Raw genomic sequence first — 26500 nt, forward strand, 5'->3', positions numbered from 1 at the left:
GGAAAAAAAAAAGAGGAAGAAGGAAAGGGGGGGGGGGGGGGGGAAGAGCGGCCCTCCCCCCCAAGTTGCAATTAGCATCCTCTCCGCTGCTGCTGCGGGGCTCCGGTGCCCCCGTCCGCTCCCGGCGCGGCGGCGGGCGGAGCAGGAGAGCGGGGAAAGGGGGGGTGGGGGGGAAGGATTAAGTTGGTTTTTTTTTTTTTTTTTTTTTTTTTTGTGCGGTGTGCGAGCGGGTGGCGTTTTTAAGGTGGATCTCCGGCAAGCAGAGCCCGGCGGTGGATGCGGGCAGGGATGCGGCGGTGAAGAGCGGCGCGGGGCTGGCGGCGGCCGGGAGCAGGTAAGGGAGCGGCGGCGGCTGCGCTTCCCGGCGAGAAGGACAAGGGAAAAGCGAGGACATCTTTGCATCTTTGCTTTAGCTAACCTCACCGGCGAGGGGGACAGAACAGGCAAAAAAAAAAAACAACCCGAGGAGGGGAGGGTAGGTGGAAATGTGGTGGTGGTGGGAGGCGGCCGCGCAAGTTGCGCGGGTGGGCGCGGAGCGGCGGGGTGAAGTGGGAAATCTTTTGTTGTGCCGGGCCCCGCATTGTTTACTTAGTGCCGAGAGCCGCCGACAACATCTGCCGGGGGATTAACGGGGCGGCGGCGGCAGGAAAGTTTGGGCAAGGGGGGAACCCCGCGGTGCGGCGCGGCCGATGCTCCGGGGGACGCGGAGCAGCCGCCGCCTTGCGCTGCCTTTATAATTTATATTTTTTTTCGGGGGGGGGATAGTGTATTTAGTTATTGCCTTTTTTTTTAAAAAAACCTTAATTTTAGGTAGATTACGGGAGGGGAAAAAAATTGATGTAGCATTTTAATTTTTTTTTTTAAATTTAAATTTTTTAAAAATATTTTTATTGCTGCTGAATAACCGCGCTCGCCCCTCAGTCACTTAGCAACTCTGCACGCTCCTAACCCGCGGAGGTGCGCGGTGTCCGCGGGGCCGCGCCTCGCTCCTTCCCTCCTACCTTGTACCCCTCCGCCAGAAATCAGAATCATTTCCCCACTATTTATTTATTACGTCTATTTCCCCTCCTCGATCTGGACATTTTAAGCCTTTCCCTGGTATCACCAGAATGGAAAATCGGAGGGGGTGCGTGGATTTAGGCGCTGTGATTGTTCTTTTCGCACCCCTCCGCTCCACCATAAAAAAAAATAAATAACATTTCACCCCCCCAAACTTGCAGGACTTGCTGAGGGGGAAAGAATAGGCTTTTGTCCTGCCGAGGGACGTGCCCCCAAGGTAAATCCCGGCTGGGGCTTAGAGCCTGGTACTTCTCCGGGTCCCAGGGCTCCGACTGTGCTGGGGAGGAGGAAAGTAGGAGATGGAGATCTCAAAGTAGTAGAAGTAATTTCTTCTTTCAGCTGCGCTTCTCCTCTGCCTTTGAATTGCCTGCAATGAATGTACGTAGCTCTAATTGAAGTACTTTAATCATTCACACTTGATTAAGTGCACCGTGACCGGAGGAGAGGAATACACACGGCTCCCCAGCACGGGAGGGGTGGGATGACATTTTAATCCTGTGTTTTAAAAAACATTAGTGGAGCAGGAGGAAAAAGCGATCGGCGGTGAGGGCTCGGTGTAACGGTCCCTTGTTCCCATGCAGATGGTGGCTTTCCTTCGGGATGAAATCCCGGCTTTTGCCGATATTTGGGCACGGGGGAGGAAGAAGAGGCACGTACTTTTAGGTTTGTTTAAGCGGAGTGAGGGAGATAATGATAGACGAGATGCGTGGTGACAAAATGCTTTTGTTCCTGTTTCCATCAGTGCATAAGGGCGCCGACCTGCTTTAGCATTCTTTAAAGGTCTCTCTTTTGCCAAGGAAAATTGAAGACGGTCTCATTATAGGAGAGTGTGTTTGGAATACTATGAGGTATTTATGAATTCTGAGGTGACTGTTGGATCTCAGACATTTCAATTACGCATCCTCCAGTAAAAAAAAAAAAAAAAAAAAATTGTAGCGGTGTGTTCTGTAATCTGTTACTTCCATAAAGCTGATTTGTGCTCCAGCTCCTGGCGGAGGGAATGGGTCCGTCCACGGGGCTCGAATCTTAAACAAGGATTTCTGTTCTTTGCCTGGCAAAACTTTCTGCTGCAGGGGCAGCCCCGAGTTCCCGTGAAAGCGATTGTTTGGGAAACGTCAGCTATCGTCAGTATTTTTCTGGAAAATCTGGCGTCGTGAATGCAGGGTGGTATTTTTAGAAAGGAGATTTTTATTTTTGGAGGCGTTTTGTGAAACCCACCTGTTAGCCATTAGGGGAGACAGAGGTTGGCTTTCATCCTTAGCAAACCCGGGGGGCTCAGGGCTGTTCCTCACTTGATCCAAGCTCTCCCCAGTCGTGGGCAATCAAAATATCTTTCCTTTTCAAAGTTACAACCAAGTGTTTCTGAAGCTGAGCAGAAAATAAGGTGGTTCAGTCAGAGTGGTGGCACTCTCCTGTGTTTAGGAGCACGGATTGCAGGGGCATTTGGCTTTTCCTTTCTCTCCTAGAATTTCAGACTGAGATGCTTCCCCGGTCCAGGGTTTTATAGTCAATTTTATAGTGTACAAATCACAGGTGATGTTTCCTTGCTGTCAGCTTTCCCTGTTTTTAAGGCAGTTTTCCAGCCCATGTGGATGTGGGGTTTGGCTGCCCCTTTGCTCACAGCTCCCTCTCATCCGCCCACTCCTCCGAGGGCAAAGCTGTGCCCTCTTTCCACTCCTGCTTTTCCTGGATGGAAAACACTCACAGGAGTTTCCCCACAGCAAGAACTGCAGCACAAACTGTCATCTTCAACTCTGTCGTTTCAGTGCACAGATTTGTCACTGGGGTCTGGTGATAATATTCCTTGTATCAGAAAAAACATCAGCCTCTAAGTATGAGGTCCCAGGCATGAGCTGGAAGTAACACACTGAAGCCTTTGGCCAGAAAAGTTGAATTATCCATCAGGCTGGCTGCAGTTCAAATAAAACTTCTTCAGTTCAGCTGACTCTGGCAAGAATGAAATATACTAATAAAAAAAACCCCTGGATCTGGGTTTGCCCAACCATTTGGAAAAGGTAGGTTAATTTTCCCTGGGTGTTTACTAGCTGTGGGAATTGACAGGGGCTTCATGTTTAAAGCAGAAGAAATAGAAAAGCTGCTGGGAACACAGCGCTGGCAATTGACAAGTGTTTTGTTAAGATCTGGTGGATGAAACTGTCTCATAAACCTGATGGGTGTCACATTTACTCCTCACATACATCTAGGGAGGGTTCCTGGCTTTGCTTTGCATTTTGGTTGTAATAAGTTGAAGAAGTAAAGAGTGAAGCTTCTGGTGAGCAATTCAATTTGGGCTGATGACTTACACCTGCCCTAGAAATTGGGGTTTTTTCATGTCCCTCTGTCCAGCTGTAAGGGTATTTAGATTATAGGCTCTGAAAGGAGGAGTGGTCAGGGCTCACAGCTGAATTAAAGACCAGGAGGAAGGGGTACAAGGTGATTTTTGGTGTCCCCTCTTGCAGAGAGCACTGAAACTTTGTAGGGGAGGTTTTGGCAAGTCACTGCTGGTTTTGCTCTGGTTACTGGGATAGCAGAATTGTTTTAGGCAGAAATTGGTGTTTTCTCCATTGCTGTTTGTGGTGCTGGAAGATGTAACTTCAAATGCAGTTTGTCACACTCAGTATGAGGATGGAATTCTAGAATGCAGTTTGTCATGGTCAGATATGCCTGGGCCACCTCCCATTCCTTATGCGACGTTCCCATGGTTGGGGTTTTTTCCCCTCCTTCTCCTTTGCCAAAGGAAACAAGATAAGATTTAGGTGAAAGGATGAAAAACGTCACGACCATCCTCTGCAGCAACAAGGTCTTGGAAACCAAATCTCCTCATTGTACCACCCACGTGTTTTCTGCTTCTGCTCTGCCCTATCGTGGTGAGGAGCCTGGGATTTTGGCATTTCACCAGGGAGCCACCACATAACACTCTGTGTGAAGTCAGCAGGAGTTTTGGTGACAGAGCACAGAGGAATCAGTGTCACTTGTTCAGTTCTACAATGGTGCTTTATAAGTGTGCTCTCCCCTTTCTCGCACCAGAGATTTTTTTTAAGAACCAGCCATAAACATCTGGAGCTTTTTAGGTTTTGTTTCTCATCTCTGAGGTGATAATGCAGGTGGAACATTGGAGTTTGCTTTTTGTTGGGCTTGATCTGGGTAGGGGGGAACATGGTGGTGCTGTGTGGGAAGGTCATGGGGGCCCTCCTGACAAAGTTTGGGTTTTTGTTTTTCCTCTATAATGTTTTTATAGAATCACAGAATGGTTTGGTTTGGAAGGGACCTTAAAGCTCATCCAATTCCAACCCCCTGCCACGGACAGAGGCACTTTCCATCACACCAGGTAGCTCAAAGCTCCACCCAGCTTTGCCTTAAACCCTTCCTGGGATGTGCTGTGATTTATTGGAGCCTGGTTATGTGATTTGGAACTTCCATGGGATTATCAGAAAGAGCTACAGCTGTAGTTGAGGGGAGAAACACGTGGTGGAAGCAGAGTTTTGCACCTGCACGATGTGGAAGTCAATGTGGGTGGGATGGAGTTTGCTTTGCCTGTCTGAGGTCTGTAATTGTGTGTCAGGAGGAGTGTGGTGATGAGCAAGGGCAGTGTTTTAGGGTGAAACATCAAAGCTGTGCTGCTGCAGAGGATGCCCCAAAGGGCTGTGTGTGTGTCACTGCCTCTGTTCCCACTGGTGGTGTGATTCTGGGTGTTTCACATGTTTTATCCAGCGGGGAGATGAGTGTAGCTCCCAGGGTGTTGCTGTCAGACCCCTGCAGCAGCTCTGGCAGGGCTCAGCATGGTTGGAACCAGCTCTGATGGACCCAACCCTTCCTTGAGGTCATCAGTGCTGCTGCCTGGTGGGGTTGCCTATTTTGGGGCTTTTTATGGGATTTTTTGGCCATCCTGGAAGGCCAGCCAGGAGTAGAGCATGCTCTGGGGGATCCTGGATGCTCATCCCTGCTCCCTGGTTTTCCCAGGGGAGGGCAGTCCCTGGAATCCCTTGTAGGGTCCCTGTGCTCCACAGCTGGCGGGAGCTGTGTGTCCATGCATGCCAGGCTTATTTTGGATAATTCAGCCTTGTTTTTCACATGCATGGTTTTCCAGGGTGGATCAAGGTAGGCATCTTGATAGGCATCCATAAAGTCCCATCTGTTCTGAGACTTTAGGTAAGATTCAAATAAAACCTGAATTACTTGAATGCATCAGTTGTAGAGTTTAATTATTAATGATTTTCTCCTTTAGCCGTATCTGGCAGTGATTTCACGTGTCCTTTAAGCCAGTAAAAACCAGTGGTCCTGCTGAAAGCAAGTGCCCTGGGCTCCTTCCCACCCCTCCTGATGGAAGAAGGTTTTATATAGTTTAAATAAACCTGGTTGTTGAATTTTGGGCTCTGCTTCACCCAGCAGCTGGAGCAGGGTGGGATTAGGAAGGATCTTTGCCACCACAGTGGCCACACCAAGATTGAGCAAATCCCACCATTTTTTGGGCCCAGGTGTAGAGTTCAGGTTCCTTGGCTGGCAGTTCTTTGAGGAGGTGCTGTAGGGACCTGGTGGAGCTGTGCTGCAGTTGCTCCTGTGTACATTCACTTGTACAGTGTTGACAGACACTCAGCCACTGTTTCTGTGCAACAACACACACCAATTATTACAGAAATAGACCCCTGAAGCAGGCTCAGAGGGAAAACGTGGGGATTACAGACACAATATTTACAAGGAGCCAAGTCTTTAATGAGACCAGGAATAATGCAGATGGATTCTCTGTTGCTAAATATAACAGATATGTAATGGATGCTGTCTATCTTCTTTTTTTTTTTTCTTTTAGTGATCCATTCACACTGAAAAAAAGAGAAGCTTGTGTGCTGAGGAGGTTGGCACAAAATTGTGGGATATTCCAAAATTAGCCTGGCTTTTGGTTGTTGCTGTAATGACTGTAAATGTGTGGCTCTGCAAGGTGTGAGTGACCCTGGCTGGGAGCATGGATGACCCCTCTGAAATGCTGATGGCCTTTGGGATAGTAACAGGTGCACAAGGAGTGCAGGGTTGGTCCAAAAAGAGGCAGAGGGAAGAGATGGGAATCTGTAAATCCTGTGGTTTCCATGCAGCTGGAGCTGGTAACATCATTGTTGGGGTAGAAAATGAGAAAAATCATCAATGAGTCCCTGTGCAGGCAGTGAGTGTCACACCCTGGGGTGTGGGAAATGTCCTTTGTTGGTGTTAGTGGACAGAAAATCCTGCAAATAAATTCCCTTTTAAAAAACAGCTGAGGCCAAATATAAGAGATGCTGGTGATACTGTAGAGTTGTCATGCAGTGTCAGGTTTTTTGTTATTTTGATGTTGAAAACCAGGTTTTCCATGAGAGGGGATGTTGGAAAGAGCCAGTAAATTAAGTAATTAGGCTAAATAGTTGATGTTACATTTAAAAGTTGAAAGCCTTAAGCTTTGCTGTGATTAGTTGTGGATGAAATTAATTTCAATTCAATATGTGGAAAAAAACCATTTTTTCAGTAGTTTTCATGTTCTCATGGTTCTTAGAGGTTTCATGATCCTGCAGCACAAGCTCATGTAGGTTTTATATTTGCCACTTGTTTGAGCTTTTCCTTTTTTTCCTACAAAAATGGTACAGTGAAACATCAAACCTGAAATCAGGGTGTCCCAAAGCTTAAAACTGAAATACCTGTGCCAACTTTAGCTTCACCCTTTGCTGGGGTGAGCTCTCACTCTGGTCTAGCCACAGGCAGTGAGGTTGTGGCCACTGGTTTTTGTTGTGGTTGTTTCTGATAAAAACTCCATTGAATGATGTGTCAGGGGGGAGAATGGGTTTTTTAAGGTGCTCTGGGTTTTTTAAGGTGCCAAATTGGGGTGCTCCAGCTCAGTCCATGTCTGCACATCCAAGTGCCTGAGAGGGGAATCAGTGGCAGAAAACAGAAATCAGAGCTTGAGGGAAAGGGAAGCAGAGAGAAACTGTGCCTGGTAGTGATGAGAGCAACAAACAGTCCTGAAAGATATTAGAAATAAAAACTGGGTAGAAAAATCATAAATATTGCACTTTTTTGATGGGGAAAAGTAATGTTATGTTTAGTCCCTGTGAATGTTGTGGTAGAAGTGAACGCTGAGCAGTCACTGCTGTAGTCAGACCTTTGTGCTCCTGGTGCCTCTCACTGAAGAGGTTTACAGAGCTAACTGAGCCAGTAATGTGTATTTTTTACTGAGTCTTGAACTACTGAAGAGTTCCTGTGAACTGTGGCAATGCTCACCTTGTGTTATTGGAGAAAAGCAGGAAATGGGCCAGGCTGAACAGCACAGACCTGTCAGCTCCACGTGAGCCCTGTGCAAGCATCCTGAGGATTTATTTGAGGATGGAGGCAGGATGGTGATGCACTGGATGGTGATGCTCTCACCTCCCATTGGTATGGGTTTAGGGGCAGCACATCCTTGAGAACCAACTTTTCTTTTTTCTCTTAAAGAGCTTGTGAATGGCATTGATAAAAGTAACTGAGGAGGGTTTGTTCCTTAAAATTGAGCAAGAAATGCAGCTTGGTACAGCAGCACTCTTTGGACTGGGGATGTGCAGGACAACTCTCTGAGCTCTCAAAATCCAGTGGTAAAACCAGGAATAATTCCCAAACAACCCTTTCCAGAAGCCTCCCTGAACACTCATTTTTGTCCTCACGCTGCTTAATGTTTGAGCAAGCTGTGATAAGGCAGAGAGTCACCGCAGCTGGAGCTTGAAATGTCACCAGGGCTGGCAGAGTGGTAAATAACAAACAGGAGTGACTGCTGCTGCTGGTGACAGCAATTTGTATTGCCTGGCTACAAGCAGGTAATATTTCTCAGATGGCCAACTGTAAATTCCTCTGTCTCAGGGCAAACAAGCCGGGCTGTAGCTCCAGGATGCTGCCTGCAGAAATCACGCCCTGGTGGGGCAGCGGGGAGGCACAACCAGCAGCACTGAGATGATATCGTGGCCAAAGGTCCTGTGTGCTCCTGTCTGTGCTGGCAAGTGGCTGCCAGGCTGGGGAGGGACGTGGCAGCCGCCCTGTCCCTGCTGCCTGCCCAGGAGGGGCTGTGGGAATGCCAGAGGAGCCAGGAAGGGGCGCAGGGGAAGGGGCCAGGACCTCTGTCTGCCTGGCTTATCCAGGAGAATGCTGGAAGGTGAATTAATTAAGGGGATTAGTGTTGTCACAGGGAAAATAAATTGGGTAATAAAGAGTTCTTGGGTCTGGCAGGCGGAGTTTTAACAAGACCTGAAAGCTGGAAGGTGAAGCCAGAAGAATAGAGCTAAAGTCTGTGGTTTCAGCACTGATGATGGTGGAAGAGGCTGCTGGAGGTGCTGGTGATTTCTCCACCTCTGGAAATGCCAAGTTCAGGCTTGTGTGCTCATTGGAGTGAGTGAGGCTCAAGCAGGGATTGATTTAGGTAAGTTAGTGTGCAGCATGTCAGGCTGGAAAATCACAGGGGTCTCTTCTGACCTCAGAATCCACAAAAGCCCATCTTTAAATGAGAGCATCTAGGGATTTGCAGATCCCAAGCATCAGCATGACAGATTTTTCTTCCAGAGGGTGACTTGCAGAGGGAAAACCTCTGTCTGGAGGGGGAGATTCCTGGGTGGGACCTTGAGCACTCAGGAAAGATTGTGGGTTCTTCATTTCCCACCATTTCCTTAAAGAATGCCTTGTGTCTGTCACAGGGATGAGTTAACTCTGTGCCAGCACCAGGAACCTGGCAGGGGATGAGAGGTTCACAGGGACAGTATTGGTCCATTTTGTGGCTAATGCCTGGCTCAGGTGAGAGTTAATTTAGGGGCAGGATTCCTTTTTCTGATAGTCATTTGCTGTATCTAATTGTGCAGAATTCAGTCAAGCTCCCAGCCAGTTCTTGGTGACCATGGTACAACAGAAATAACTCCGTCCCTGGTGAGAAACCTACGAGCAGAAGAGTGAAAACTGATCGAAACAGATCAAATTCAGATTTAGCATTAATTGTACATTGCTGGGGTAGCGGTAGGTATGAAAGCAATGTGTCTGCATGGTTTTTTTGTATTTTGAAGTGGGAATATCCAGCTGGATGTTTGCAGGTTTACTCCGCTTTTAAGTGAGTTTGCAGGTGGGTCTGCCCATCTCATCCATCATTCATGGATGAGGTCTGTGGGATTGCTGGGCTCTGGTCTGTGTGGTGCTTGAGTGTGCAGGAGCTGCTATGGCAGGAACATTGTTTCATATCCCCTCAGTATGTGTATATATCTATATATATCTATATCCACCTGTATATCTGTTTATCTACCCCTGTATCTATGCACAGAGGTCTACCATGTCTATTTCAGTTTAAAAATATATATACAGAGGTCTGTATCTGCTAGGTTTACACTGGTTTTTTAGGTCTAGAAGTCAAATATGTTAAAAACCAGTGGCAAAGAAAACAAGGAGTGGAAAAATGTCAAATGGCAATGTTGATTGGTTCATTTGGCTTCTTGAGGTGTCCCTGTGCTGTGTGATCTCTGGGAGAGGGGCTGGAGCAAAGCAGGAATTGGCTGGTGCAATTGAAAGCAGGGCTGTGAGATGGGCTCACATGGTAATGCAGCCTGGGCTAATGCTGTGAATTAAGGACATTTAGATGTTTGCCTTTGTATGATTTAGCTTAAACAAACAAACATTAATCTCATTACTCAAGCAAATGAAATAAACCTTTAAGGCACTTAAACCATGCTGATGGTAGGTGTGTGTCAGAGCAGTGAGACCCATCTCTGCTCAGGGCATCTCCTCCTGAGAGTAACTTACTCCTGGGTGTAAGTGCTCACAGCATGGGCTGCTGGAGGGATCCCACAGCTGCTCCTGAGCTGGACCCACAGGGATGGATCATCAGTCCAGCTCCTGGCCCTGCAGACACCCCAACAATCCCCCCTTGTCCAAATGCACCCCTGGGGCTGTGCCCATTCCCTGGGGAGCATGTTCAGTGCCCACCACCCTCTGGGGGAAGAACCTTCTCCTGATACCCAATCCAAACCTCTCCCAACACATCCTGCTGCAGTTTGGGAATAGCAAATCCTCCTGCACTTTGGGAATGGCGTTGTCCTGGCTGCAGAGCCAGGGGCACGGGAGGTGGGAGGCTCTGCTGCCAAGCACCAGGCACTGCTCCCCGTGCTGCCATGAGTCAGGCACTGTGATGCTTCTTCATCCTTTCATTGTAAGAGATGGGATTGCAGAGATCCTTGTGGGGATGTAATGAACCCCCCTGCTGCTGTCACACACAGCCACGTTTTCCTGTGTGCCACGTCCTTCCATCGCTCCCAGACTGAAATGGATGTGACAAACCTCAGCCTGGAGACGCTGGGGATTTTCTTTTTAAGTGTCCTGTGGACTGCACTTTCTTTAGAGGAGAATATGAGAATTTTATTAACTTGGACGTGCCAAGCTAGCCCAGGAATTTTCTGTTGTCCTTCAATTGGATTTGTTTGGGCTTTGGTTAGGCAGGGAAATGACTGAACTGCATGTCATGTTTATAAGATCAAGAGTACCTTGCTATTTTCACACAGATCTCTTAATAGAGATTAAACACAAAATAAAGCAGAATGCATCAACAGTGTTATTCCCATAAGCAATATTGTAACTTGTATGCAGTGTAATTATATTTTGTACACTTGCCAATTAAGCAGTTACGCTTTAGAGAAAAATTACTTTCAAGAGATGGAAGAAAAGTATTGCAATAAATCAAATAAAATATACATGTGTTAGAGGGGTTTGTGCATGCAGCTGAAATGCTAAAATTTCCTGCTGTGTTCAGGTTGTGGTGTGCATAATGATGCTCCGTGTCCAGTAGCTTTTTTGAGACTTGAAAATAGCAGATAGAAGAAAAAAAAAGGCATGAAAAACACATTTCTTCCTGGGCTAGATACACACCATGTAAAGCTGAGGTGTTCAGTGGGTCCTGACCTCCATCCTCCCTCCTGCTGAGCTCCTGCACAGGTCTGTGCTCCTCAAAACCCCTCCCAACCCAAACCATTCTTTTATTCTGTGGTCTGTGTCTAAAATGGACAAGAGTCCTGTGGCTCTTGCTACCCATCAGCTCTGTGAGCCTCTGTTTGTGTAAGATCTCTTGTGGCTTTTTCATCTGTGCCACTAAATGAGTATTTTGTGGGGCAGCCACCCCACAGCTCATGGCCACGGCAGGGTCACTGCTGCTTCACAGGCTCAGGGAATCCCAGAATGGTTTGGGAGGGAAGGAACCTGAAAGATCATCCCTGCAATGGGCAGGGACACCTTCCACTGTCCCAGAGTGCTCCAAATCCCAGTGTCCAGCCTGGCCTTGGACAGTGCCAGGGATCCAGGGGCAGCCACAGCGCTCTGGGCACCCTGTGCCAGGGCCTGCCCACCCTGCCAGGGGAACAATTCCTGCCCAATATCCCATATAAATGTCTCATCATCACCCCCATCTCCACCAGTGCTGTGGGCTTACCAGGGTGCTCCAAGTTTCTGGCTGAGGTTGGAGCTCAGCAGCCCCAAAACCTGAAGGCCTTTTGTGGGGCCTCTCAGCCCCAGAGCCTGAAGGCCTTTTGTGTTCTGCTTTGTCCCTTCCCAGTCCCACCTAACCCTGCTGTACACCACGTTGGCTGGTGCAGGAGGGAAGGGCTCTTGGAACAGCATTTCCCTCACAAATTGATGTTTTTCTGTGAATTCAGTAGCCATCCCTTGGAATCTCAGCCTCAGCACTTAATAATATCTGCTCTAGGGAGTCATGCAGGTGTTGGCTTGTGTGAGTGATGCCATGTTCACGTGCCACAAGCTAAGTCCCAAAACCCTGAAATAACCTGAAAGTGTACCCAGAAACTCTGGTAATCCCCTGGGAATTACAGGAAGCTCTGCAAAGTCATAAGGAAGTTACCAAGGTACTGATACTTGCTGAGCAAGCACAGAATCAGCCCAATAGCTGTTTAATTATTTTTCCCAATGTAAACTTTGTGCGAGGGAGTGTTAGGGAGTTAAAGCTGCTGATAGAAATGATACAAGATTTTTTTATTGCACTAAGAGGTCTTTATTTGAGGGTTTCAGAACATTTTGAAGAGCATCAGGTTAAATGAGCTGGTCAGCTTGGATGGGGCTTGGAGCAGCCTGGTCTAGTGGAAGGTGGCCCTGACCCTGGAAAGGGGTAGGAAGATGATCTTTAGACCTCTCCCAACCCAAAACATTCTGTAATTCTGTGTTGTGTTGCTAAAATGAGTCTAAAATGATGAGAGCCCTGTGGCTCTTGCTCCCCATCACCTCTGGGAGCCTCTGTTCCTTTAAGATCTCTTGTGTTTTTTTCCTCTGAACCACTGAATGAATATTTTCATCTGGAAATGAAATAATTTATTTTAAAATCGCTTTCCATTGTATAGAATTAGTAGTATCTTGCTTGAAATGCATCAAACAAATATATCAAAGTAAAAAAACAACCCTCAGAAAGCTCAGGTGAGGTCTGCTGGGAGGGAGGTGCTGCAGACCCTTCCTAAGTTGTGCTGGTGGCCTGGTGACCATCCCTCTCTCACTGAAACCCATAGGATGGGTCAGGCTCTGGGATCTGTGCTGCTTCTGCCTCCCTGCACCAGCACAGGGCTGCAGCCTGGGCTTGGAAGGGTTTCCTCACCTTTTAAAGTGTGCTGTGTGGGGAATCATCTGTCAGCAGTTCAGTGGTGGTCCTGCTTGAAGGATACATCAATGTTTGCAGTATAATCCCCTTTTACCTGGAGGGTTTAACCAGCCACAGCATTGTCTCCTGTGATGTGCATCTTTCCCAAAACTAGCTAGTTTAAAATAAAACAAACCACTTTCCAAGTGGCTCTGCTGCCCCTTCCTGAACTCTGTACCACACAGGCAGTCCCATAGGTCGGATGAGGGAATCCAGGTGTTTGTTTTTGAGGTGTGGCTGCCTTGGTGAGGCGCAGGGCTGGCCAGGGGGTGCTGCTGGAGCTGTGTGAGAGGGCTCTGCTATGCACCCCTGGCTCCCTCTCCTGCAGCCTTTGGAATGAGCTGGGTGTCCTCTGAAATGCTCATGTCCTGACCGGGAATGGCTCAGCCTGACTGGCTTCTGGTTTCTGTGTTTCAAACCTGCACATTTTCAAAGGCTTACCAAAGGTGTTTGCATGGAAAAGCTTGTCATGGGGGTTTTATTTAAGGATGACAAAATAAAGCAGTGAAATAAAAGGAAATGATGTAGAGTAGGGTTACCAGCTGCCCTCCAGCTCTGTTTTCCTGGACCCTGCCTGGCAGCATCACATCCCCATATGGGCTGTGGCAGCTTCTGCCTTCCCCAGCTGCGCTCTGGGGAGGATGAGGATGGGCTTGGGCAGGCTAACACTCACCTTCTGGGATTCTATTCCCACTCCCACTGCATTTCCACTCCTTTGGTGGGTCCCTACCTCCTCCCCTCTCACCCTGTCCCTTGGCTGTGCTGGATATACAAGGATGGTGTCAGGGCTGTTGTTGCTCCCCTCCAGCCCTGTGCCTCTGCATCCTCAGGAGGCTGGCAGCCAAGGCAAGTTTATTTCTGGGGCTTTATTTTTAGCTTGATGCTGCTGGCCCTGCTGTTGGTGCTGGCCATCACTCCATGATCTGATGGTGATGCAGTGGGGCCGTGGCTGTGGGTGAGATTGTTCCCCTGGGCCATCATCCCTGGCCTCCATCCCAGTGGGAATGGCCACCAGGCTCTGTCACTGCCCACAGCAAGCAGGAGGGGTGAGGATGTGTTGAGGTTTTGGAAATGCTGAGGTTTGGAAGTGCTGAGGTTTTGGAAGTGCTGAGGGCTAGTTACAAGTCAAACTGCAAATTTTGTGGAAGGTTAAATAAATGTTCACCCCACGTTGTCCTGTGTGTTTACGTTTTGTGAAGGTTTCTTGCCTTTCTACTGACTTTGTCACAGATTAATTCCTGGATTTATTTGTAGCTACATTGCTTCCAGCAAGTTTAGGGGAATTGTCCTGCTTCTAAAATCATCTATTTTTCTTTGTATCGTGCACTTCATTGCCTTGAAAACTGTACTATGAGTCATACTAATAAAAAGTGAGGCTAAATTGGATTTGGCATCACTTTTTTTTTACCAACCTAGCACAAAAAGGCCAACCTTCTACTCAAGATGCAGGACTTTGGTCAAGTTGAAGAGTTTCCTTGTTGTACCTTGGGATTATCAATGGCTCATAACCTTTCCTCCTCTCTGCCACCATCCCAAGCCTCTCTGATAGTTTTAATTCGAGAAGAAATAAGCCAAGGTGTGCTCTGAGTATAAGGAGATGATTATCACAACAGAATAATTACGTTTGGGCACTTGATTTGATTTGTTAGCTGGAAGATTAGTCGGAAGGCAGAGAAGAAAATGAATGCATTGTTGACTGCAGGAAGTTATTTATGAGTTTTTACTTATGTTTAAAGGAATTCCCCCTGTGACTTAAGTAGCAGTGCGATTTATGGCCTCTCACATTGGCTAGCTGAATAAGTAAATAGAATAAAGACAGGAAGAATAAAATGAAATGGTACCAGCTTTGGTGGGTGTAAAATTTCTGTTGTGGAATGCAGTAAGCCATGGCTTTCAGAAACCCAAATCAACAAAAATAATGCCCATGTTGCACCAGAAGAATGAAATCCCAGTATGTTTTGCATTAATTACAATGTGGCAGGAGAAATGCTTGTGTACTCACACACTCTGTATGGAGTTTGTGTTATGGTTCTGCAATTCCTTCCATAACTATCTTAAGGTGTTATTCCTTATGTTATGGTTCTGTAATTCCTTCCATAACTGTCTTAAGTTGTTATCCTTATGTTATGGTTCTGTAATTCCTTCCATGACTATCTTAAAGTATTATTCCTTCCCTGACTGCTTCCCCCATTCCTGCTTCCCCAAATCAAGGAAACGGCATGATCCAGCAGGGAGGAATGGTGTCTGTGCTGGACCCCTAACACTGAGAGCTGCTGGTGCTGTTCACTGTGGTTGGACTTGATGATCTTAGAGGTCTCTCCCAACCTCATTATTCTGTGGTTGTGTGGGTCTGCTGGCTTAGGAAACCCTCAAGGAGTGAAGGGGCTGCTTGGAAGTGGGGACAGGTGTGGACAGGACTGATTCCTACAGAGGAGACTCTGCAGTTGTCATTGGAAAGCTCCTGTTGGGAATTCACAGAAAGCACTCTGAGAGGGGTCAGTGTGTGTCCTGCTGCTGTCACAGCAGACGTGGGGCTGGGCTGTCCCCTCCATGGGCTGCTCTCCCAAGATGTGTCTGTGTTGCTCTCATGGCAGAGCAGAGCTGTCCAAGGAGGCTTTTAGCACCCAGCGTGGTTATCACTTGACTGTTAATCTTGTCACTCCATCCCTGGTGTTTTTAAGTCGTGTCCTGGGTCAGCAGGGTGCAGTAAAGTGGAAATAAAGGCCAACCTCCTGCTCTGGCTCAGGAGAAGGCTGGTGACGAGTGCGCTGATTCTGTCAGAGGGAATCAGGGATGCTCCTGCGGGGATGGGAGGCCAGGCTCAGCTCCTGCCGCGCTGCTGGGCTGATGCTGATCTCCACCAGCTGCTGGCAGGCTCCAAAACTGTGCTCTACAGTAGTTCACATGTGGATCAGACTGGCTGTGCTTTTGGGAAGCCCACCAGGCAGATCTCCTGCCTTTTCCAGGTGGCACTGGAAAAGTGGCACGTGTCCTGCACTGGCAGTGCTTGGGGACAATGCCAGGCAGAAATGCCAGACAGAAACGCCAGGCAGAAATGCCAAACAGAAAGCAGCCTGCTGGCATCTCCCAAGGCTGCCACTCATGAGTGTTAAACCTTCAGGGACTGAAGGTGCTCTCCTCAGGGCAATGGCCTTGCCTTCAAATGCTGCATGTCCAGGGTTTGGTGGTTGGTTCCTCCACTTATTCCTTGGAAAGGGAAGGGAGTCCTGCCTGAAGACCAGACCATTTGTTTTTAGGGACAAAACCTATAGGAAGACCTTGTGGAGGTTTGGAAAGTAGTGTAAAGTGGCTGAACTTGATTTAAACATTAAGAAAGATTAACTCTTGTGGTCCCCAGCAATCCAAAGGGATTGGTGGGACTGGACTGCCCAAACCATGGGGGATGGACACAACCAATGCTGAGCTGTCCCATTTACACCTTAGCTGTTTGGTTGTTCTTGTGTTTGTGTGTTACGATGAATAAAAGCAGCTGGGTAAACTGAGAAGCAGAAACAGAACACAAATTCCTTACTGTGCCTACCCTGCAGATGAGTGTTGGTCAAGGACCACTTGCCAAGTGCAAGGAATGGGAATAACACTGCCTCAGCTAGCCAAAAGACTCCTTGGTTTTTGTGGGGGCAGGAAAAATGGTTTGGATGGGATAGAGAAGGTGCTGAGTGCCCTCACCTGGGAAGTGATGCTGTGTCCTTCAAGGGGCTCGGGGCAGAAATGGGCTCAATTCCCCGTGTGGTGTGAGTTTGTCCAGGTGTGGTGGGCGTCAGGCAGGATCTCCTCTCCTCTGGTGGCCCAGCTCTCCTGGCTTCTGCAGATGTGATTTACAGGAGCCATAGAGGAGCTCTGAGGGGCAGCTTCTCATCATTGAGAAACGGATGTGCTTTCCTGCAGTGTTCAGCTTTCCCTGGCTGCATTTAAGGGATGTTTCTGACACTGATCATCAGTGTTGTGTCAGCAGAAGGTATTGACAGAGTCATGAACCAGAGAGCAGCTGCTCACTGAGGGATTGGGTATTGATATTTATGTCATGAGTTCCACAGCTCATCTTTGGGAATCCCCAGAAATCTTGGTCACCCTTTGCAGTGGTTGGTGGAGGGAGGGAGGTGGTGGAAAATTACTTTGTTCCCCCTCACAGGCTGAACCCACCAGTGTGTTTTTTTCCATGGTGGATGGGTAGGTATTGGAGGATTTTTAAGCACTGGGTATAAGCTTGAAGACAGCCAGATTTGGTGGTGATGGTGATTTATGTGGCTGTGCTGTAATTGTCTGTGTTATGCACCAGAAAGTTGAGAGAGCGTTAAAATAAAATCTTTCAATAACGTGCAACAAATTCTCATCATTAAGGAGTAACTATTGTGTATGTTGTGTTGAGTAATTATAGAGTACAAGGAAGATTTGATACAGGAATTGTAGCTTAATCTCCTGCTCTCTATTACATTTTCCCTTTGGAGGTAGCAAGAAATGGGAGGTATATTTTTATTTTCCAGTTTAAGTGTGCTTGGTCAGGATGGCCTTGCTTTTAATGTTGCTTCACGGGGGAGAATTTACAGTGGGGATTTCCATTAATGCTAATGAGAGTTATGCCTGAGCACTTCACTGACCTGATGACAGAGGGGAAGAAATAATCATTAAATTCTTTGTCTTTTAAAAAAAATAAAATGACCCTAAAATGTCCAATATGTCAGTGGGGAGCAACTGGGAATGGGAGCTGCCATCATTGCTGCACTTGATCATTCACTGGTAGAAAAGGGAAAGGAAAAACAGTCCAGAAATGTATTCTAGGTGGGGTAAATAATGAATAATATAAGGATAGATATTGTGATTATAAAACAAAACATACAGATTGCTCCTGTAAAGTTGTTAGAATGAGTTGCAGTGGGTTTTCTTTATGTGTGTGATTAACACACTCTCCCATTTAAAGCCATTAGGGGTAGTGCTGCACTTGATTTAAAGTAAGTGCAGTTAATATTTTTGGTTATAAATTTCAGGCATGCTGGTAAGAAATCATCAAAAAAATACAATTCTTCATGTAGAGGGAGCACAAATCCATATTATTGCCCCTGGAGAAGAGGAGGTTCTTCTCCTGCAGCTGGGTTGTGCTGGTTGGGAAGGGCTGGTTGTGTGCTGGGGAATTGGAGCGAGCACAGAGTTAATGGGAGCTGTTGTGACACATCTTTTGTAGGGGAGTCTATTGAAAGGGAGTGAGGAAAGGGCTATACCTAATCAGTATAAATGTCAGTAACATATTTTAATAAATTCTTGATTTTGCTTGGACTGTTTGCAATTGCATATTTAAAAGGAATCTGCCATCCCCTTTCGAAGGTATGTGACATTTAAAAGATCTGTAAAGAAGATTGGTTTGACAGCTTCAAATTACATTTGAAAGAGTTTTTTCCTTTCAAAACAGAAAATGAATACTTCCTATTCTAAATGTCACTGCCGAGACATAAACATGTTTAATCAAATTATATATTTAATTTATGTAAAACGTAATTTTTTATTCATGCAAGAGACTCACTTGTTACATTTATACCATCTCCGAAGCCTCGGAAAGTTGGTGAACTGATGAATCTCTTGAATAAATCACTGCTCAGCAGTTCTTCACATCCTTCCAAAATAGCCTTTGCCTTCTTGTTGGCTCTGCCACATCCAGCTGGGGTTGCCATTCTGCCCCAATGAGCAGAGCTGAGGGGTTGGATGGGTTTTTGCAGGGTGAAGGGAGCAGCTCCCACAGAGGAGCTGGTGTGGTTGGAGTGGTGCTGGTGATGGACTTGTGTCCTCTTCTCCATGGTGATCATGGTGAACCAAAGTGATGAAGCTGCTGGGCCAAAGTGTGATGGTGTTCACAGGGGTTTTGGATGAGGGAAGAGAAGAAGGTCTGATTCTATGTTTTAGTAGGCTTGATTTATTATTTTATTATATATATTACATTAAAACTATGCTGAAAGAATAGAAGAAAGGATTTCGTCAGAAGGCTGGCTAAGAATAGAATAGCAAAAAATGGTAATAAAGGTTTGTGGCTCGGCTCTCTGTCCGAGCCAGCTGACTGTGATTGGCCATTAATTACAAACATCCAACATGGGCCAATCCCAGATGCACCTGTTGCATTCCACAGCAGCAGATAACCATTGTTTGCATTTTGTTCCTGAGGCCTGTCAGCTTCTCAAGAGGAAAAATCCTGAAGAAGGAGTTTTTCATAGAAGATGTCTGTGACACCAAAGCTTCTCCCAGGGGAAAGTGGAAGCTGTGGGTGTGGTGCTCCGCACTCCAGCTTTCACAGCCTGTGTGTCAAGGGCAGACCTTGAACAGGTCTCCAGGAGATGAGGAGCTCTGGGTGCTGGCGGGAACGAGATGAGGAGCAGGATGCTGCCCAGGCTGTGCTGGAGATCTCTGCAGCTGCTCCCTGCTGTCACTGTCATATTTTCTGGAAAATCCCTTCACCCAGGATTTTGCTCCTGGGAAGCTGAGAAGCCTCAGAGAAAAAGGGAAACAATAATTATCTGATTTGCTTCTCCTGTGTTGTGCTCATGTGGAATGTGTTTGGAGATTGTTTACCCACAGGTGATTGTTCCATTGGATTCATGTGAGTTGTTTTCTCTCTTTGGCCAATCAGTGCCAAGCTGTGTTGAGGCTCTGGAAAGAGTCATGAGTTTTCATTATTATCTTTTTAGCCTTCTGTAGGAGGGGTGTGTCCCCTCCTATGGGCATGTCCCCAGAGTGTCACCCCCTCCCAATGCCCATTTTTGGGATGGTAGGTGTGTGTCCTCCTACTTACTTCTGTAAGTATCCTTTCTGTATTCTTTAGTATAGTTTAGTTTACTATTCTTTTATATAATATAGTATCATAAAATAATAAATTCACCTTCCAAGAACATGGAGTCAGATTCATCATCCCTTCCATCCACTGGGGACCCTGCAAATCAATACCCTGCTCATCTCTGCCCCTGCCAGCAGAGCCCCCTGGGCTGGGAGAGCATCCTGGTGTTTCCAGGGCTGCTTCTCAAGGAGGGACCTTGAGCAGCAATCCTGGGCAGAAACAAAACAAAGGGGACTGTTGTCTGCAGGTATAAGCTTGAAGACAGCCAGATTTGGTGGTAATGGTGATTTATGTCACAATGGCCATGCTTGGTGTGACATAGAGCAGGGCATCCTGGTCCTTGATCGTCTTGGTGTGAATAGAGCAGGCTTGGCAAAGCTTTGGGGATGCCCTGTTGTGTTGGTGCTGTGTCTCAGTGAGCAGGCAGCCCCTGGGTGAGCTGGAGGCTGCTGTGCAGGCTCTGAAAGCCAAGAGGGAGCTCAGAGTGCAGTCTTGTTTCTGGAAACCTCCTCTGGAGGGGTCAGAGCAGGACCTGCAGGCTCCTCTGCCGAGTCCTGAGCTGGCACTGGAGCACTTTGCTGGGACCCTGGAGCACTGGCTTGTTTTATACAGCTCCAGTGGTGCCATCTTCTTCCATTTTTTGACCTCATCAAGAACTACAGGTAGTGGTTCTGGTTTAGCTGTGGACTGATCAGGGAGAAGTCACAGCCCTGGGAGTTACTGCAGCTCTCAGGCCGTGCGCCACTGCCAGGCAGGTCCTGCTGGAGGGCAGACCTAGACTGACATAAAACCTTGGCACGCATCTTAAAGCAGAGTCTGATGGTTTATTTGTACATTCCTGTGTACTCTGAAAGGTGCACAGGGCAGAACAAGTACACTCAGCATGGATGCTGGAGGGGAAAGCTCAGAAGCCTGATGGTCCTCAGGTAAATCCATCCTCCAGCAGGAAAAATTGCTGGGCATCATTCACCTAAGGTACCTCATGTTCTCAACACCTAGAACTTCTCTCTCCTCCTCATGCTCCAGCAGTGTATTTGTAAGTAATTATTCATGTAGGACATGGCCAAGCCACGGGACCTTCAATGAGAGTGGAAAATGAGTCCTGGAGACTGCTCCATGTAGCTGTTGTGGCTGTCACAGCTCTGCCCACCAGGCCTCCCTTGAAAAGGGACACTTTTCTTGGGTAAACACAAACATGTGAAAGAGTTTGCATCTTTCAGCTCCTTTTTTTTTTTTTTTTTTTTTTAAATAGCAAGAGGGGTTGAGCGCGTGAAGTGATATTGACAAAGCTATAATTTCACTAATTAGCCAGCTGTCATCTGTATGGAAAAATGACAGGGAATATTTCTTTCCTGGTCTGTAGTTTACTTAGAAGGGGAAATGTATCTCCCTGAAGATACAGGGGAACTTTCAGTTTGCTGAAAGCATTACTGAAAACGTGTCAGACAGGGGGAGGCGTTTGAGCCTCATCCCTCAGAGTGTCCAAGGCCAGGGTGGATGGGCAGGGATGGGCTGGACTGAACAGCTTTTAAAGATCCCTTCCAGCCCAAACTCTTCTGTGATTTTATGTGCATTTTTTGAGATTCCAGCAGCACCCCCAGCACTAGCCTGATACCAGAATGGTGCGGGAGATGAGAGAGGGGTTTTGCCTTGCACCTGCTGATGTAAAATTTCCTGGTCCTGATTTTCTCCTTCCCTGGGGTTCTGAAAGCACCTCACTGCAGGGTGAGGGACACCAGGCTGGGGTCAAGTGTGGTCTGAAGGGTTTGTGCTCTGTCTCTGTCCTTACATCAGTCTGGAACTGAAACTGGCCATGTGGATCTGGAACTGAGCCTGGCCAGGTGGATTCAGAGCGTATTTTGTATTTATATTTTGTTTCATTAAAAAGATAAAAATAAAAGCCTTGAAAATAGCCATGTTTATAGTTCAGACACTGTAGATTGGTGTGGAGATTTTGGACAACAAAGAGTAGCAAATAGTAGAGTTTTTCAGTGTATCCCTCCTTTATGTTGTAGGGGAAGTGCGCAGTCTATAGTTTTTTTATTACCCATTTCACCATGAAATATGTTGCAACATTAAGTTGTATATTTCCATTGAAATATATGGCAGGAATAAAATTCCAGATAAAAGGTAACTATTTGACATTCTGTATAGTTGTTGTCATGCTGTTAAAATAACACATTGACTACTAAGTTGATATGAGGCAGAGATGAAGAGGAAGCTGTGTCAGCAGGCATTTCTGAGGCGCTCTGTGGCACCAGCAGTGCTGCCTTCCCTCGCTGTCCCCTTCCCTTGGAACTGCCAAAGCAGAGCTTGCCCTCAAATATTAACATCCTGAGAGCTTCAGTCAAGTGATCCACCCTGCCTCTTTCAAAAGAAAATACACTTGCAGTACATTTCAGCAAAGTGTAATGTTTAAAATTTGTTTTTGCCCTGCATGGGCTCTGCTGTAGAGAGTTTCAGTCTAAAATTAGAAGAAAGTGGAGGCAAAGTGCAGTTAGCTGAGTTAATAAGATTTCAGGAGATTGCAGTGCCTCAGTGGCCAAAGCCCTAATGCTGTAGAGGGTAGGATTATCCCAACTGAGTCAGCTAAATTAAAATAATTTTAATTTAATTTTTTGTTTAATTTTGATGCAGCAGTATATATTTTATCCGTCTGATGTAATTGCTGTCTTTAAAGCTTTTGATGACCCTGTGGTCATCAAAATGGTCTTTTGTGCCTTTGTCAGGGCATATCTTGCAGTTGTTGTACTCAGGTGTCACCCCCTCCCAGTGCCCATTCCTGGGATGGCAGGAGCTGTGTCACCTCCTATGGGCATGTCCCCAAAATGTCACCCCTTCCTACTGCCCATTTCTGGGATTTTAGGAGGTGTGTCACCCCCTCCCAGTTCCATTTCTGGGATTTGAGGAGGTGTGTCACTTCCTATGGACATGTCCCCAGAGTGTCACGCCCTCCCAGTGCCCATTTCTGGGATGGCAGGAGGTTTGTGCCCTCCTATGGGCATGTCTCCAAAATGTCACCCCTTCCAACTGCCCATTTCTGGGATTTTAGGAGGTGTGTCATCCCCTCCCAGTTCCATTTCTGGGATTTTAGGAGCTGTGTCACTTCCTATGGACACGTCCCCAGAGTGTCACCCCCTGCCACTGCCCATTTCTGGGATATTGCATCCCAGAGTGGAGGCCTTGTGGAGTGTTATTTCAGAAGCACACAAATAATATTATTTCTGGGATTTCAGAAGCACACACAACAATATAAAATTATTTCTGGGATTTTAGGAGGTGTGTGCCCTCCTATGGGCATGTCCCCAGAGTGTCACCCTCTCCCAGTGCCATTTCTGGGATTTTAGGAGCATGGCCATGTCCCCAGGGTGTTATCCCTTCCCCGTCCCATTTCTGGGATTTTAGGAGCTGTGTCCTATGGCCATGTCTCACAGTGTCACCCCCTCTTTGTGCCCATTTCTGGGATTTTAGGAGCTGTGTGCCCTCCTATGGCCATGTCCCCAGGGTGTTATCCCTTCCCAGTGCCATTTCTGGGATTTTAGGAGCTGTGTGTCCTATGGCCATGTCCCCAGAGTGTCACCCCCTGTCACTGCCCATTTCTGGGATTTTAGGAGCTGTGTGTCCTATGGCCATGTCCCCAGAGTGTCACCCCCTCCCAGTGCCATTTCTGGGATTTCAGGATCAAGCCCAGCACTGTGGAGTTCCTGAAGGTGCTGCAGAGCGTTTTAACCCCTGGGTTTTGCTGTTTCTGTGTGCTTTGCAGTTGCTGGGCTGCTCTGGAGCTCCTGTTGGTGTGCCCAGGTGTGGTCCCAAAGCAAGGAGCAGTGTCCCAGCTCTGCTCCTGGGGAAGTCACTGGCGGGGTTAAACCCACCCTGCTGCACAGAACCTGCTCAGGGCTGGTATTAAAAACTCCTGGAGATAACACTCGTGGCAATCTAGCAGCAAAATGGAATAGCTTGGTAGTAAATTAGATTTTTAGTGAAATAGAAAAAAAAAAATGTTCGTTTTCCATTGTAATGACAAACTTGGGGTTTTTTTGCACAATGTGTTATTTCTTCCTTTTTCATACACACTTTCCCCGTGCTATTTATAGATTTACATGTGTGCAACTTGAAACCAGGCAGTTTGAAATGTTCTAATCTCAGATTTTCCATAAACATTCCTGCCTGTACTGAGACCCCTGTGCACCGAGTTTATGAAAACAATCCCCTCTGGGCAGAGATTTTTCTAATTCCCCGAATATAAGGGGAGAAATTTATAATGAAGTGTTGGTAGGACCTTTGGTATAATGTTGTGAATATTCCTGTCTACAGACATGGGAAGGATTTGCTCTCGAGCCTTTTGCTGCATAAAGGATAATTTCACATTCATATTATTGTTTTTGTAACTAAATTTCATGGAAAACGTGCTTTTAAATATGTGAAGAGTTCTGCTGTGACAACATATACTTAAAATGCCTCATTCAATGTGAAGAATTACTGCAAAATAATTGATTCTGCTCAAATGCCTTCTCTTAAGCAGGTTTAATGTTCGGTATAAGAGGCCTTGTGGAGTGTTATTTCAGAAGCACACACAATAATATTAAGTTATTTGGCTTTCTCCCCATATGTTCATACTTAAAGTCTGGCCTGACAGACATTAATGTTATTAAAGGGCTTTGCAGAGGAGGCCAGTGCATCATTGCTGCTGCTGCTGTAATCATGGCAAGTGTGGGATGTGCAGGTTGGGAGCACCAGGGGCTCTCACAGAATCACAGGAGGGTTTAGGCTGGAAGGGACCTTAGAGATGATTTTAAAGATGATTTACTCACACCCCCTGCCACGAGCACAGACACCTTGCTGTGGGTCAGGCTGCTCAGAGCCCTGTCCAGCCTGACCTTGGATGTTTCCAGGAAGAAGCAGCTGCAGCATCTGGTCCTGCAGCCTGGCAGATCACGAGAAATCAGCTCATGTCCTCGGGTGCACGAGCACTGTTTTCCAGGCCGCTGGTCAGGTAAATAATGAAAAAAAATCCAGCCTGTGTCCTGGGTTGTCCTTATGAATCAGCTGTGGGTTTATTCCAAAGTCCTTGGTGGCTTCCAGGTATTTTGTTGTGTGGAGTTTCCTCTTTCTCCTGGTGTTTTTTTTTCATTTCTGACAGTATGCTAACAAGTTTTACTGTCCCTCTGAAATGTTGAATGTAACAGGGGCAGTGAGCAGAGTGTCTGGTCCCCAGAGCCTCTGGAGGCTGCTGGCATTCCCATCGTCTGTGCTGTGTGCCTGCAGTGTCTGCAGTGCTCAGAGTGCCCGTGGCAGCTCTGGGCCCATGGAAAGGGTGATTTGTGAAAGTGAGGAGAGCCTGAGCATCCTGGCAAACCACTGGCAGTGAATAATCCATGGGAGAGCTGGGCTGCAGCCTGCTCAGGGCTGGTCCCACCATGGGTTTGGCTCTGGGTGAGGTGATGGTGATCTAATTCCTTCTCTTAGTGGGAGCTCTTGTGGCACTGATGCATCAGATTTGAGCTTCCTTGGGAGTCTCAGTGGACAGAAATCTTAAATGCACCAAAATGCAGTCGTGATGCTATTCCCACCTTTCTGGAGTCAGCTTCAGAAGATTTTGGCTGCATCTGGCTGGAACAGGACCATGGCTTGGTCCCTTCAGCACCTCTTCAGTCTGCTTTCAACAGCACTTAGGAAATGTTAATTGAAAACAGCATCTGTGCATCTTTACCCCAGGCTCCACTTGTGCACTCCCTGAGTGCTCCAAATTACTGCTCCTGTCTCCAGGGGCTGCTGCTTGTGCAGGGATGCTGCAGGAGGCTGTGCTCAGAGAACCTTTACAGTAATTCAGCTCCACAATCATGGGAAGAGGTCAGACTGGGATCTCTGGAGCTGCAGCTGTGAGTTGGTGCTGCCAGTGCCCAAAGCAGATTCTTTCTGTTGCTTCCAGGGTTATTTTTTAGCTGTCATTTATTGCTCTCCTCAGGGACTTTTCACAAGGAAGTGATAGGACCGGGGGGAATGGCTTCAAGCTGGATGAGGGTAGATTTTGATTAGAAATAAGGAATAAATTGTTCCCTGTGAGGGAGGTGGGGCCCTGGCACAGGGTGCCCAGAGCAGCTGTGGCTGTCCCTGGATCCCTGAAGGATTGTGAGCACCAGAACTGTCCAAGGACAGGGCTTGGAGCAGCCTAGGATGGTGGAAGGTGTCCCTGCCCATCCAGGGGGCTGTAGGTAATTGATCTCTAAGGTCCCTTCCAACCCAAACCAATCTGTGGTTTTGTATTTCTATGATTTTTAGGGTGACCTAAAGGAAAGGGTCTGTAGTTCTGGTTCTAAAGCACATCTCCCTTGGCAAAGAGAACCTCAGAATTGCTTTCCTGCCTTTACCTGTTCAGAAAACATCTCCTTCATCTAAGCTGAGTCTGAGGACAGCCTTTAAAAGGTATTTCTCTCATGACAAATGATTTTCTTGGCACCGAGCGTTCCTCCCTTCCGCACTGATGCTGCCTCCTCGGTTTCCTTCTCCAGCATCTCTGCTCGCTGCCAGGCTCCAGGTGCAGCCCCAAACCTGATTTTTTGGATGCTAAAACCCTTGCCTCAGGTGTTTGAAGTATCCATGGCAAAGGGCCCCTGGAAGGAAAGGTTTGCAGCAGGAGCTGGGAGAGCTCCGTAGCCATGGCACTGCTGCTGTACCGTGGTGTGAAATCCTGTACCCCCACATGGCATTTGGGGAAAAACAAGTGATGCAGCAAACTGACATTTCCCCCTTGGTGTTTGCTGAGTCCCTTCTGTACACACTGAAGCGTGGCTGCTGCTGGGAAGGCAAATGGGGTGGGAAAATAATAATAATAAGGATGGAAATTGTGGCTTGGGAAAGGTAGAAAAACACAGGGTGGTGTTGAGGGGGAGCAGGAGGAGTTGGGAAGATCCTGTCAGACCCTTCTGTGAAAGGAGACCCCGTCTGCAATACCCAGCCTGGGGGGATTG

General features: G+C 47.2%; 1 protein-coding gene across 2 annotated transcripts in view; it reads left to right on the top strand.

The window, feature by feature from the left end:
- The first annotated feature begins 226 nt into the window (after positions 1-226).
- CTBP2 (C-terminal binding protein 2) overlaps positions 227-26500 on the top strand; it is a 131513-nt gene continuing 105239 nt past the window's right edge. The window contains exon 1 of one of the 2 annotated variants that reach the window (XM_054277104.1): positions 227-334. The gene's annotated coding sequence lies outside the window, so the exon portion shown is untranslated. Of the gene's footprint in view, positions 335-416; positions 476-26500 lie in introns of those variants that run through there. The other variant, XM_054277105.1, reaches the window with a different exon arrangement.

This window comes from Melozone crissalis, unplaced genomic scaffold, assembly GCF_028551555.1.
Source record: "Melozone crissalis strain CALT ecotype California unplaced genomic scaffold, PUWL_Pcris_2 ptg000019l_1, whole genome shotgun sequence".
Lineage (NCBI taxonomy): Eukaryota > Metazoa > Chordata > Aves > Passeriformes > Passerellidae > Melozone > Melozone crissalis.